This window comes from Hyposmocoma kahamanoa, unplaced genomic scaffold (assembly GCF_003589595.1).
Source record: "Hyposmocoma kahamanoa isolate Upper Pololo Valley unplaced genomic scaffold, ASM358959v1 64, whole genome shotgun sequence".
Taxonomy (NCBI): Eukaryota; Metazoa; Arthropoda; class Insecta; order Lepidoptera; family Cosmopterigidae; genus Hyposmocoma; species Hyposmocoma kahamanoa.
Window position 1 is genome coordinate 5250255 of NW_020653852.1, and position 16230 is coordinate 5266484.

A 16230-nucleotide genomic window follows, 5' to 3' on the forward strand; every position below is an offset into this window, starting at 1 on the left:
TATCACAACAAAATAAACATTAATATTATCATATTCATATTAGTTAAGGAACAGGCACAAAGAAAACTAAAAATCTCACACACAAAAGTACAAACAATTTGGTTGTAAAATTATTTATTATATCACGGGATAACATTGATCTTGTTTATGTATGTTTCCTCCCCCTCCCTACATAAAGTGACAATACAGTTTTAAAAATAACATGTATATTAAAATATTTGATTAATAAATATTTCTTCGTTACAGAGTACCTGTGGCACGGATCTAATAAAGGAAAAGAAAGAACATCTACCCTTACCTCAAACCGAGATCACCATGGCAAATCCTCAGCACATCGCTATACCACGGCAAACTACGTAGAATATTATGAATATTTAAAATTAGTCTAAATATCTCCCGAGTCTCTAGTCTAAGAAACAGTTAAGTATACTTTAATAAATGTTGAAGCTTTTTGGGAAAACGCCTACCAAAAAATATCAGCAAATTTGCAAGTTGGTAATTACACTTTATCAGTGTCGTATTGCTGAAAAATATCAGGCGTTTTCAAACGTGACAAATGTAACAAATTAGTTACTAGAAAACTTTTAATGTAAAGAATGTGCTTTAATTTTATTTAATTAAAAAATAGATTATTTAAATAAAAAATGCAAATTAAACTTGTCAATTCAATTTCTTTTTTTTTACTTTTAGCATATATTATCATTATGTACTTGTAGTAAATAGTTTTAAATGAATTATAGGGATATGGTATAGTGTGACGAGCTGGTGTATACCAACCAACACACGCAACTTGACATCTAGGCGCCTACTTTGCGTGTAGTGGATGCAGAGTCCTACACGTCCTAAGTGAATTATAACCCCGATATGAGTTTATTTTATAAGTTTCCTATATTTAATTTATTTTTAAATCCCAATTCAATCTTGTTTACAAATTATTTCACAAAATACAAACGATAAACTGTTCAACTGTCTCGTTGATGTCTTTTGTATCGTTCTCTGAGTAAGTTGGGCAATTTTGTTCAGAGCGTTTCTAACCTCGTACATCCATCTCATTGTAGCTCTTGGCAGACTAGATCTTTGAATGAGTTATATTCATACAGAAAAAAGACGATTAGTATATAAAGTTCGCTTTTCACGTAGTTACGACATAAATTTCGCTATGTATCAGGGAGTCTAGATGTCGCTTAAGCGCCTGGAGCTCGAGTAGCGGATGCCATACCATCATACCACATCAAAATTATTTGACTTTGAATTATCGAAAGTTTTTGTTTTCTTTTTTTTAATATCAAGTGACGGATTGAACAAGACTTGAGCTTGATGATAAGCTACACGCCTGTCCATAACAGTTGCAGTGCCACTCAGAACTTTAAATCGCAATGAACTGACGGGCACCGGTATTGTGCCCGTCACCCTGAGACGTGAGTCGACGAGTCCCATGTGTCCCTTAACCCTTCGAAACCGGAACACAGTAACGCTGACATTACTGGCGGCAGAAATAGGTAACGTAGCAGTACTTCCCTGGACGAACTTTTTCACAAGGAGCTTTACTGTTAAAATATGTTTGTATTTACGCCAGCATCCTTTGACATGAAAATCGAGGCGGTCGTTTCTGAAGTGTCATCGGGAATCTGTCAGATACTTGTATGTTTGTTGATCTCCATTCCACATTTATCCTACTTTTATTATTACTTCTAGAATGGTAACAACCCTTCACCGTACTTTGTTTTAATTATAATTTACAATACCGAAGGTAGCGAATAAGTACGTCATAGCTGAGGTCCTTTCCTCCAGTTCAGCTGCTCAGTGGAGAGTCAGCCATCTTCCTAGCATCTATGAGGAGAGATGGGGTCAATATGTCGACACAGGTGACGCCTTATACCAACTCCCGGCCCAAACTCCATAGAATTATTCTGCAAGCATAGAACTTTGGTTTGAAACCAAGCGTTTGACTACGTCATACCACAGAAAATTAAGCTGTCATCTTTAACTTACTAAGTTTTACTCCTACAATGATAACGATCTCATTCAACACCAAAAAACCACGTAACCGATCACATGGGGTCAGCACACCTTACCTATTGGGCTCATCTTCGACAAGCTTAACTTGACCTGTGAGTTACATACTTCTGGACTTATAAACAATGTGGATGAGTAAATCGTGTAGTGGGTCAGGCGAGACTGGTTGTATTTACTTTCTCTGGACTATCTCGCTCGGAATGCCCCGGTGTAGAGTGGCCGATGCCGCGTCTACCATTGGTCATAGATTAGACAAGACTTGCAGATAATCAATTAGATAAAATAAAAAATGAGACTACAGCAGCACCCGCTTAGTAAAAGAAATTTAAAAAAACAATTTCGACAACATATTATTAGCCTTGGCTAGACCTCTACTTCAAGTACCTAGTGCACTACCGTAGTAATATTATATTGCCTTTATATCTCTTTTACTGTTACATATATCTTCATTTATTAAATACCCTGTTTACTATATTTTTCCTAATTGAATCTTTGGGAACACATTTACCGTGGTGTTACATGTTTACCTACGGTTTTACTCCTATTGTAAACATGTTAATGACAAAGCGTGACATACCAAATTAATGTTGCACGTTGTTCCTGCAATAAACCCCAAACGCTGGTATCCCAAACGTTGGTATACATTTAAAAAAACTTACCCTTCCAAAATTCCAAACACAGGAAGTAGTAACGACACATTAGTCAATTTGTAAAAGGGGTGAACTCAGTGTATTAGACCGTGACACCATCGCTATCACGAGAACACCATAGTAGAATTATTTGTATAACTGTAGACCTTAATACCTTAAATGTCTCACTGCGACAGACTTCCCTTAGGTACTTACTAGGCATTAGCTATGTTAGTAATAAATGCGACCGTAAATGTTCTTTGCCTCCGAGCGGTGAGGCGGTCCGTAAACAATCGAAGCAGTCCTCTAGCGCGCCTCGAGAGTGCTGCCCGTGCGTCCGCGCCTCCCCCCGCACCTGACAGGTGGCTAGTGCTACATTCAAATTTATAAGAAAAATAAAACAAGATTCGTTCGTTCGATATTTGAATTTTTAAAAGTACCGTTATATTTTTAAAGTTCCGTTGTGTGTTAGTGTTGTGATGTGAAAGATCAGAGAAGAGTCGTAAAACTGTGATTATTTAGATGTGAAAAGTAACTAGTACATATTAAGATACTAAGTTGTACAATGTTACTGACCGATGTACCACTTAAATGCATCTGATTTATATTTTAATAAAATACAAAGCACCTTTCGTTAGAGTATAGAGAAGTTAGTAAGTTTTAGTTATGTTGTAGAGCGTAACATGGGTTGGCCTCCTTTTGTGAGGCCTTTAACTTGAGGCAGAAACTGTACCATATGCAGTACATTCTCATGACTCTACATGTATTTTGACTAAACATACTCTACATCAAGTATTAAGTAGCTCAAAGGGAATGTTTTGTTTACAACTTAGAACAGAATTAAGTTTACTCAGACAAGTACAATGTAGTTTCTGACCGTGGTTCACATCACTGAAAATCTGAAATGAAACTATTTTTTGTGGATTTAAATCGCGTATATTGTTAGGAAAAAGATCCGGAAAAAGAACAAATATACGAAAAACGTAGTTTCATTTACAAAGCTGATTATTTTACCTCATATTTATTTTGGTTTGAGAAAGACTGTCACACTGTCCGAATTGCATTTTGTTTGATATTGTGCGTCGAAGAACTCTAGCCCTGAGATGCAGGATTAGACCTTGTTGAGGAGTGGGAAATATTACCATCTTGATAGACACTGTTAAACAAAACCTACTTAGCTGTAATCCTATCCATGTAGCGCGTACTATTTTATGAACAATAAATTATTATAATTAAATAACCCTTAATAAAAATAAAGGTAAATAAATTATTTACCGCCTTATTCGAATCAAATTCTAAACGTATTAATAAGGTACTTTTTCAAATTAAATAAGTGAGCATTTGACCTCCATCCCACTTGATGGAAAGTGACGATGAGGTCGATAATGGAGCATGCACACCTAAATAATGCCAATTCACTCTCTCCTTTAAAAGACCTAGGTCATAGCGTTCAGGGAACAAATCTACAGACCGGAAATTTCACTCCAATACCGTACGCCATTTAAATGTGGAAAAGTGTTGGCGTGGAGGCTCGCGTTTACCTAAGAAAAAAAAATATTAATCACTTACACAGGGCTATATAGTTCATAATCCTAGCTGGTATTCTGCTACAGCTTGTAATGGTTAGGTTAACACTAACAATTACGAAATAAAACTTTTTTTCGAATATAAATCGCGTATACTTGTTTTTTCGACCGTATTTATTGGTGGTCATTGTCGTCATACTGATATGACCAATAAGAATTGTTTGTATTGGTGGTCATATTTAGTCAGCATTAACCTGTCGGCAAATTTACTTGGCTTAAATAATAAAGTATAATCTCGTTCGAAATATAAAACAAAGGTTATATTTAATTTATCAAAAAGAATCCGACGCAAATCTTTTTTTTTTAAATAATTGGCTTGACACAAGTGTGATTGTTCTTTTATTATGTGGCTACCCTGAAAGATAGAGATATTGTTTGAATTAACGGTTTCTGTCACCTACTCAAACAAAATATTGAAGAATTTGTCAACTTAGTCGTATCGTAACGGATCCTCATACTTTCGCTTCTAACTTTACAACAGTTCCATATAGAGTTTCCATTTTTAGAACAACTTATGTCTCAGGGTGACGGGCGCAGTGGCAGTGCTTGCCACATCTTTGCAATTTATAGCTCTCAGTGGCACTGCGACTGTTATAAACAAGCGTGTTGCTTACCACTAGGCGCACGACTTGTTCGTCCCGTCTCATGGTATCTTAAAAAATATGTTGCTTTGCCGCTTTCCCAAAATGCAGCCATAAATGAGGAAAATCGAAAATTGCCTTAAAACAATTATAATGTATTTCTTAACTTATAGATTTATTTCACGTTGATAGCATTCAAATATTATTTTCAAACATTTGAAACCAAAACCATATACATACAACTGGCATACAGGATTATCGTCTTGCGTTTGGACTATTAAAATGCATCAGTTGCTAAGCTTCACTCAAAATATCTGGTTTAACAAGATTTTTTTAACACTGTGCAACCGAGAATTGGGAGAAGACCACCGCTCATCTCTCACACTGGTCTGTATTATTATTACTCTGGCTTTTTATGAGTGTGACCAATAATTGATCTACTATAATCACCACTAATTACAATTCAGAGCCAAGATCAACAGAAAGTGAACGAATATTGAAACGTTAAATTTATAAATTGCAAAATCGCATTGCAAAAGATTAAAATTTTATTGGTATCAACAAAACTGACCAGTAATTGTGCCCAAAAGAAGTTGTGTTAAAAGTGCGACGAATGAACGAGCTTGTATGAAAGGACTGATGGGAGTGAAACAGGTGAAGGATGTTTGTCAGGAGCGTAGCAGGTCCATATTGTGACGATGCTGACCTCCTTCATAGTTATCCGATCTTTCTATCACCCTCTTTACTGGTTCCAGCGATGACCATTTACTTTTAAACCTTTTAATCGTTTTCGAATTCCTTTTCCTTCCACTATTTTTACGTTGTTTCGTTCCGTCATCTCCCATATCAAAATTCGCGAAACGACAGGACGTACTTATAAATCATCAAGTAAAACCCAATTCACGTAATTTAACTGTTTTTAAAGCATTGAATATAATATATACGTATAGCGTTTAGCAGCAGTAGGGAGTGTTTTATATTGTTTGTCCCTTTTTATATTAGTATTATTTATGTTACTGCCTTTCTTTTTATTTTCTACTTCTAATAAATTTATTAGAATTCGTATAATTTATTTCACATCATGATACATTGTAATGTTAATACCGTAATTTTTTCTTACGTACTATGGTTAGTATAATACAAAATTACTTAATGCAGGAGCAATGTCACGTCTAGACTACACCCCTACGCATGTATAGTTGCACCCAATATTGTTAGTAGGAGCAGTCCAGCCTATTTATATGGACCGAGGCCTTTTACTTTCGTAAAGGCTAGACCACAAAGTTACCTGCCTACTGCGGTGGAAGGTATAGGTGATGATATGTAATTGCATTAATGTTTTCAAATTTAATTCCTAAGTCACGTGTCTCTGTCAATGTTTAATAGCATCAATACCTCTCGATAAAGGTGAATGAAAACTACGTGATGAAACCAGCAGATCGAAGAAGGTTTACAATCTTTGGGAAACGTGTAAAGTCTCCAATTTGTATTGGGCCAGCGACGCGGTCTATCACCTACACCCCTTCTTTAGAGGATGTGATGACGTCACCATTGTATACAAGTTGTCAAACGGCAAGAAACCATGGCAGTCGTAGAAAAACAAGTGACGGTACAGGTAATCACCCGCATTCCTAACCTTTATGTGGTAATGAACTTTGGTTAACGATTGGCAATATCTTAACACGTTTTGTGTGAATCGTCATCGTCAAAATAGCAATTCCTGATTGGGTAATTTAAACATTTTGACGGCTGTCGCTGTATCATACAATATGCCATGTAATTAGCAACTCTAAGAGTCCCCGCTATTCCCGTATGCTAAGAAACAATTAACATTACATCGGAACGGAATGGAAGTCAACTTTAGTAACGAAATTGTAGATATCATAATCTCATAATCTCGCAGCTGCGAGAATTCCCGAGACTGTGCGAGAATTGTGCGAAAGACGCTCGACCTGTTTTCTGGCTCGTATCTAGTTTGTAAGTTACACAATTGACATAAACTTTTTTGTCCTATGGTTATAAAACTTCGCTTGCATTCCATTCCGCAGCAATGTAAATTGAGCCTAAATCTATTCCGGTGACAGACCGACTGAATCAGAGTAAATATAATACACTTTATAAGTAACACAATTAGATAGGCGGCAGACCACGTATGTATAAACATTTCTGACTAAATGGTGTCGCATTTGCCAGCAATGGTGGCATTCGTGACAAAATTCCGTCATATCTGCCCCGGAAGGGCAGGTCTGTCACCGACAAGGCAGTCCCGGCGGGCTATACTAAATATGTCTGGTCATAATAATTTTAGCGAACTAGCAGAAATCTTATTTGTACATAATTCTGCTAAGACAGCTACGATTCGAGACCATTCATTGCAAATTCAAATGACATGAAAAACTTTTCAAAAAACACGAGCTTTTCTCTGTCGCACATAAACTTAATCAGCAAAATTTAAAACATCGAAATTGATACTCTACACCTCACCGTATAATGGTTTATTTTCTCAACACAAGGAATATACACTTATATTATAATAGACTAACAATTATAAATGTTGTACCCCTTGAGAGAGACTGCAGACCGTACCAGGCAACTCAACCTGTATTACAGTTTCCATGCTCTATCATCATCACCAAAGCAATTAGCAAGTATAAATTGAATGTACATATATATATGTAGAATAGATTCCGAGACCCATGATTGAAGCCTGTGGCAACTTTTTGTAAAGATATTCCGAAAATCTAGCAGTTAATGTACAATAGGCACCACATGTGAGCGACAAAACAAAAATTTCACAATGTAATCGGTACAATCGTATAATTGCCAAAGAAAAATTCAATATGGAAATGATCAATTACAAAAACGTACAGATGGTAAAAAACTTATTGACAGTGCGCTATATACGGGAAACAAGTTTTTTTTATAACAGTACAATAACATATGGTTATACATTCCCTAACAGTTTCTTTCCTTGAACAGGTTTAACGCGCTGACGTCACAATTACAAGAGAATTATATCACCACTAAATTTTGAATTTGCGACAGCGTTCAAGTTTAAGTAATTTATTGTATAACGTTATATAGGGCCGTCTTTGAAGTGTGCCCCAAGGCACTATTTGTTATTGACACCCTCTAATGATTTAGTTCCAATATAGAAACTCTAGCTTCTAGCTATAATATACCTATATTATTGACGTCGAGTTGCGGACACCAGCCCGTTGCACCAAGTACCAAGTACCTATATTATGGTCAGGAAAACTTATCAATGCTAAGTCTATTGTCGCACGAATTGAAAGGTCCTGGATCCAGGCCCATATCACCCCTGCGAAACATGATATTGATTGTACCAACTTAATTATCACTCTCAAAAATAAAGGGACGCATTTCAAAAGTTAAGTTTTTGAGATACTAATAAAATAATGTATTTGCGTGGCTTAATGTTTATAAATAAAGTTATAAATTATAATTGAAATGTAAAAAGATTTTATTATCTTTAAAGCTAAAGAAATGCTTTTCTAACTTCGTCACTATTATCAAGGGTTTATTCCTTCTATAATAGTACTAGATCTAGATGTTCCACAAGGAGAGGTTTTAAGACCACCACATAACTTCAAGTATTGTTTGAAATTCCAACCTTAAGAATGACGCTATTTTGTACTGCAATAACAGGTAGCAATAAAGTATATAATCATATTTACCTTATTATTAGGTTGATTCTATACAATTACAATATTGTATCTAATTGCATAAAATATGTCTGTTTTTAAGGTTAACAATGCAATGGCAATGATCTCACGTTTGAAACCACTTCTGCTAATGAGACATGTCACGACCGTGACATTTTCAACATACATAGTATGTTACAATAATAATTATTACAAAATTTCGTGACTAGATGAGGAAACCTGTACGTCGGTTATTGAATTACATTTAAAAATCTTCGTTGACACGTAAAGTTCACAACTTGCACTTGATAAAGCGTTTGAGGGAGTGGCCCACGTTTCAATACCAATAAAACCGTATGGAAGTCGGTTTTACTGATACATATATTGTCATCATCACCAAACAATATACACCCCACAACTGAGAATGGAGCTCTACTAAAGAGAGGGTTTAGGCTGTAGTGCGTCACGTTGGCCTATTGCACGTTGTGTTCCCATGTTTGAGTATAATTTTGTGAAACTATTTAGTAGTGCAGGTTTCATCACAAAATGCTCCTTTACAGTCAAAACAAGAAATCGTAAGAAAAAAGTTTACTGCCGAAGTAAATTTACATGTAATAGATTTTCGTTCCTGTTCAGCTTCTAATATCAGGATTGCCATGATGTTGGCCAACTTTTTTTTATGACACTAAGTGACGGGACAAACAAGTCGTGCGCCTGGTGGTAAGCGTCACACCTGTCCATAACAGTTGCAGTCGCTCAAAGAACACTGCCACTGCGTCCATCACCCTGAAACATAAGTTGAAAAATCGCATGTGCCTGTAATTTCTTCCAATTGGAGAGGAACCCTAAGAAGAAGAAAACGATATAGAAAGAAAAATAGAAATTTTGTTCAGTACCATTCATTTTAAATAAAAAATAAATTTAAACTAAAATTAAGATACTCAATGTGGTGCCCCAGTCAGCAAATACATCATCATCAGCGTATATATTTCAGTGATTATTCTTATTATATATGAATGTGACATACTTTTGATTTGGTTAGCTATATGCGCAACTTTCATCATCACCATCGTCATCGTCATCAACTCATTTGTAAGTAGTTTCCTTATGAATGCAAATTTATTCCAGTGCAAATTGTATTCCGTATCGTAAATAAATTCAAAAAAGTAAAAAAAAAATCGATGGCAAAAAATGACATAGAAAAATAACAATTTTCCACTTCACTTGTCAAGTAGATCTCACGCATTAGTTGCACAAATAATTACTGCATTTACACGTAGAAATTGTTCGTGCAAACGTACGTACGCAAATACTTATTTAGTTATCTAAATAAGTTATAATTATCACAGCAAATACGTACTAACCGTAATAATTTCGATGTATATTACTATTTACTTATTTAAATATGTACATTACATTCGTAAGTATACTTAAGCTAATAAGTTAACGATGCAAACAGTCCAAGTTTGTATAAGTATCTACGTAATTTCGTATTTTGTATTATATACCTTATTTAGTGGCAGTAGAGCTCCTGGTGAAAGAGTTCATCCAGGGAAGTACTGTCACCATACTTATTTCTGCTGTCAAGCAGTAATGTGAGCCTTACTGCGTTCCGGTTTTGAGGGGTTAAGGGTGCTGGTGAAATGACATGGGACTTGTGAACATATATCTTATTGTAAGGAAAAATAAAACACCTCGATGACATCTTGTGAAGTGACATTTTTTTTAACTTAGTGTTGTCCCTGCCCTTACATGCCCTATAAAAATTAAATTTTTAGTTACTAATTAATAAACAAATTTAAATTTTTACATATCCTATAATATAAACCTTACATTATGGTGTCGGGCGCTGTGCAGTGCTCCTTAGATCTTAGTGATCAAAGCTCTGAGTGGCACTGCAACTGCTATGCATAGGCGAATCGCTTACCACCAGGCGCACGAGTTATTCGTCCCGTCACTTGAGATTAAAAAAAAACTTACTGTTTAACGTTTATTGTTTTTACGTGATGACGTAGCCCTAACAATTTTGGTAAAAACATTTCATGATTTTTTTAAATAAATTTCAATTTCTTTTTAAATGGTAGATGAAAACTCGGCAGCACGTTAGAGATACCGTGTGGCTCTACGCTACGGTATCAAATTCATTAGGGACACCGTTTATGTATATCAAAATCATTAGGGACAACACACCAGGCGCACGACTTGATCATCAACTAATATTATAAAAAAAACGTGGTCACACTAGCTACATTACAACTGCATAATAATTGTAAAATAGCAGCTAGAATGTTTTAGGAAAACAGATTGGACGTTATCGGAGCACCTGTATTGTGACTGCCAACTGCTTGTGCAGTTCCTTTGTAATTCATGTGCAGTCGGCACATCTGGTCCTTCTCTTGAGTAACTGACGAATCTGAGCTATTTGTGGTATTTAATTAAGCTGACCTAACAAAAGCGAACACATACACATAGCACATAGCTAGGAGAACCGTTTTTCAATGGCGACCGGACGACGTTCAGTGTGTAGGCCCCCCCACCAGGTGGACCGACGATCTGGTAAAACTGGCGGGTAGCCGATGGATGCGAACAGCGCAGGACCGATCGTAATGGAGATCGTTAGGGGAGGCCTATGCGCAGCAGTGGGCGCCGTATGGCTGAATGATGATGATGAACAAAAGCATTTCTTTTTCTTTTATTCTTGGCTTTACGCTGTTAGCGTTTCGACTATTTACAAGGGATATATTAACATAATAATGAAATTTGGAAACGGGATTAGGCAGGTAGAGAAAGAGTGAATTAAGGCAAAGAACTATGAGATTAGTAAACAAACATTAGTATAAATAACTATTATTTTATTGTTACAACAGCAACATTTTTATATAATTTTCTAAAATAAACCTATATAGATAAATGTATGTAGAAGATTTATTAGACAATAACAAAAGATGCATGGAAGTCGGAAGAGGCACATGGAATTATCTCCACTAAGTACCTACAATTACCTTTTTTAGCCGAAGTCAAAAAAAGGAGGAGGTTCTTAATTTGACTGTATGTTTTTTTCTTTTTTTTTGTATGTATGTTACGCATTAACTCATTATGTCATTAATTTGTGAAACGATTTTGATGGTTCTTTTTTGCTGGAAAGAAGGTGCCTCAGTAGTGGTTCTATTTAAATTTGAAAAAATATTCCACCTCTAAGGGTGGCAAACTAGGGGACAAATCCGGTTTCGCGCACTTTCTGGTAACCGATTTCAATAAAACTTGGAAAATAGATGTCATTCTTAAGTCTGTATTCTTATTCTGTAACTTTTAAGGTCGGTTTTTTAGTACTCTGTACTGATTATCCATAATAACTTGACACGAGCCACAGCTCGAGCTGTACAGTGCTAAAGCGAAAATACGTTGCCCTAAAAATTGGACTCATGTCAGCTGTCGTAACTTACATAAACCTAAGGTCAAGAGAGGGGCGAACTGTCCGTCCATTGCGTGTAGACAGCATCGCTACTGCTAGTACAGCTGGCGTACAGCAAGCGTAGAAGTATTTATTTATTCGTTCGACTAGAAAAATAGAAAAAAGAAAAAACAATATAGTTTATTTAGTTGAATAGATTATTTATAACTTCTACCTACTTTTAATCAATAGTTACTTTAGTAGAGCTCTTTGTAAAAGGGTTTGTCCCGGGAAGTACTGCTACTTTACCTATTTCTGCCGCCATTCAGTAATGTGAGTATTACTGCGTTCTGGGTTTGAAGGGTAAGGTTGCTGGTCTAATTACATGCATATGAGACTTGCATGGACGTGGGTACAAGTCCCACCGTGTCGACAAAAAGAAAAAAAAATAGTACAGTTATTTAACAAAAAAATTCTATAAATATATGTTTTTTATAATACCAAGTCGTGCACCTGGTGGTAAGCGACACGCCTATCCATAACAGTTGCAGTGCCACTCAGAGCTTTAAATCGAAAAGATCATAGGGTCATTGCCACTGCGCCCGTCACCCTGAGATATAAGTTGAGAAGTCTTCCCTTCCAAACCGGAACGCACTAATGCGTACATTACTGCTTGATGGCAGAAACAGGTAAGGTGGCAGTACTTCCCTGTAGGAACTCTTTCACAAGGAACGATCGCTATTGCTGCTAAAAATATGTATTACTTATTTATATCCTTTAGACGTAAGTTGACAAGTCTCGTATGTGAAAGACTGGTCAACTTATGTCTCTCAGATTTTTGTGATTTAAAGCTCTGAGTGGCACTGCAACTGCTATGGACAGGCATGTCGCTTAACATCAGACGCACGACATGTTCTTCCCCTCCCTTGGTATTAAAAAAAAATCTGCGTTTAAAACATTTATAATATTTAACTGGATATTTTGTTAGTTATTTTATGTAAAAGTAACAAGATAACAATAGTTATAAGTATCATAACAAAAAGGGGCCCCTCAGTATTTACTTTCGTCTGCGAAGTATTTTTTGAAAGACCGTCAATGGTGTACTTGGCGATATTGTTTAGACAAGTGTATATTTACTTGTACAGTCACCGGTGTTAATATGTACATAGCGAAATTATAATCTAAATAAAAATCGGTTATGGTTGGAAATATTATGATAATACTGTGGCAGATAATAACACCAATGGTCTGAAACTAGGAATTCTTCTCTTTTTTTCTTTATAATATCAAGGGACGGGGCGAACAAGTCGTGCGCCTGATGGTAAGCTACATGACAGTCCATGACAGTAATTTCACCAGCACTCTTACCCTTCCAAACCGCAATACAGTAATCCGCCCATTAGTGCTTGGCGGCAGAAATAAATAAGGTGGCAGTACTTCACTGGACGAACTCATTTACAAGAAGCTCTACTGCTACCAAAATTGCAAAAGTAGTTGTAACGAAATTCACCGGGGCACTACCCAGAAAAACCAGAGCAGAACCAATTTAGAAAAGTTGATTTCCAAATTTGGTCATGCCGGGAATCTCCTCATACAGCGCTCACAGGGAAAAACCTTGGCCCATGGAACAAAAACACGCTAACATGGATTAAGTGATTTTCTGTGACGGCTGTGATCTGACAGTTGGATACGTGTTTCATTGTTTAGCTGATTATGTAATTTGGTTTTTTTTTTTTTATAGATATAACAGAAGTTTCCTTTTATACAATTGTACAGTGTCATAAAAACCAATTTTGGATTTAACATTACCAGACAATTATAATAAGTATAAAGTTGATATTAAAGTTTGTAAGTAGAAGCAATCGAAAGAGGCGCAGCTGTTTATAATTATTTTCGCTCAATTCTACCTGACAGATCGATCGAAGTTGGGAATGCCTTGACCAGAGAAATCTAAATTAAGTCTAGAATTGGACCCTCTACCTTTTCTTTCCAATGCACTCTAACAAATACTTATCATCTTAGACTATACGGCTTTCGTGGATATTTCTTATGAGAATGAAATTTGAATTTTACTGCGTATACATGTGACTGTACGAGGCCCACGTCCTAGAAAAGAAATTCGTCGTTTGCACTTTACTTCTTATACGTACACATATATTTGTTACTTATATATATTATGTTGTGTTATATAAATGTTATATATTATTTCTTCTATCTCTTATTATTATTACCAATTAGTAAAGGTAGATGATTTTTAAAGTGAATAAGAGCGAATTTGATCTCAATCTCACCTGATGGAAGGTGACGATGGAGCATACACAACACACCTATATAGTACCTATTCACTCTCGCCTTGAAAAGGCCCAAGTTATAGCGTTCTGCAGGCAAGGAATTTCCCTCCACAACCGTTCGCCATTTAAATGTGGAAGCGTAACGCTTCGTGCCAGTCTTGAGAATATCCACAACATGGGAGTGGAACTTCTAGTCTCCCAGTGATAAAAAGCGATTATATATAAATAGATATAGAACAAAGTTACCAGACCATCACCCGAAACCAATAGAAGTTTTGTAAAAGGTGCATAAATAAATTGCAGTTTGCCTTTGTGGCAACGGGGTGTGGGCTAACTGCGCCGTGGAATGTAGAAACAATGCGTGTGCGCAGAAATGAGAGCAACGCGGAGGGCAGCGCCACTGCATGCAAATCACGCTCTGCGTGGCATTCAAGGAATGTTAGGGGGGAACCGCTGTTATTAATGACGTAGAAGTGCCTTTTCAATCGAACTTAAACCTGTGGTTTCCGATTTGAATTCTTGTTCTAAAACCTATTAGTGCCGCAAATCAGTATTGTGAGCATCAATATTTTTGTGTTCATTGTTCACCTAAGTATAAACATGTAGGTACTACATTTTTTATGATACCAAATTATAGGACGAACAAGTCGTGCGACTGGTAGTTCGCGTCACGCCTGTCCATAGCACTTGCAGTGCCACTCAGAGCTTTAAATCGCAAAAATATGAGGAGTACTGCCACTGCACCTCTCAGACATAAATTGAAAAGTCCCACGTGCCTGTAATTTCACCAGTACCCTTACCCTTCGAAACCGGAACACAGTACTGCTGACATTACTGCTTGGCGGCAGAATTAGGTAAGGTACAGTACTTCCCCGGACAAACTCTTTCACAAGGAGGTCTATTGATACTAAAAATATAGAAAACAGTTTATTCAAAATATTCATATGGTTTTTGAGTAATAATAATAATAAAAACTTTATTGCCAAAAGATACAAATCTAGTACATAGTTGTGCCCAGCTCCCAAACTAGGATCCCCTGTACTATGGGTAGCTAGGTCTTTCGTCCGAATCATTACTGCCTTAAATAATTTAGAATTATGAAGCGAATTTACAAAAATATGATAGTAATAATTACCTAAAACTTATATAAAGAAAAAAGATAAAATATGTGAGGGTAAATCAAATATGTAACTTAATTATCAAGATTTTTACACAGCCAAAAATATCAAAATACTTTAAAATAAACAACAAAAGCAACCAAAACCATACCATGAACAATAACAAATACTTTAATAAATATAGACTCAAAAACAATTACGCAGAAAGTTAGTTTACACAAATGAGGGTCATCGCGATTTACTAATCACCCTGAGTGTTATGAACGAGCGAGATATTCTTCATGCTGACATGTACACATATAGTGTGTTGGTTATAAACCAACGAATTTACAATCTATATTCCAATTCTTCAACTAAGCCAAAGCATTCTTCGCGTCTTACCCAATCCATTCAAGCGACATTTGCTCACCTGCTTCACGCCTCCATTGAGTAACCGAGTAAAAGTAGTCCGGCCCACGATTGCCCACAATTGCCCACAATGGCCCACGAGGAGCCCACGCGCATGTTGAGTGCCCAACATTGACCATAGCGGTGCTAACCAAAAATAGCACCTACTTACGGATTAGATTAATATAGATCGACTAAGTAGTAGCAGATAAATTAGTTGACACGCCATTTTTAGGATTACACTACATGGATACATTTTATAAAGTCAAAAATTTAAAAATCAAGCATTTTAAATCAAAGTCAAAGAATCATTCAGAAAACGTCACATTTAAGCTCCAGCTCGTTCATTACGCTGACTTCCCTGAGAAGAACGAGCAAGAAACTCTAGGGATTGCTCTTTTCACATAAACTTAAATGCTGTGGAATACCCTTTTTAATCAAATTTGTGTGGATTCTGGAGCCATGTCGTCTTTCCATACATCTTTATCTAACACGTTGTCTTTAATTTTGTGATATGACTTTTCAATCAAAATATGTTTAATGTAGTTTTTAAACTTAGGAAATGA

At 36.2% G+C, this 16230-nt stretch overlaps 1 protein-coding gene across 1 annotated transcript in view; it reads left to right on the forward strand.

The window, feature by feature from the left end:
• Positions 1 to 2945: 2945 nt before the first annotated feature.
• The window catches only part of LOC113230620 (hillarin), a 120819-nt gene continuing 107534 nt past the window's right edge, over positions 2946 to 16230 (forward strand). Inside the window, exon 1 of the mRNA XM_026464615.1 lies at positions 2946 to 3007. The gene's annotated coding sequence lies outside the window, so the exon portion shown is untranslated. The remainder of the gene's footprint in view (positions 3008 to 16230) is intronic.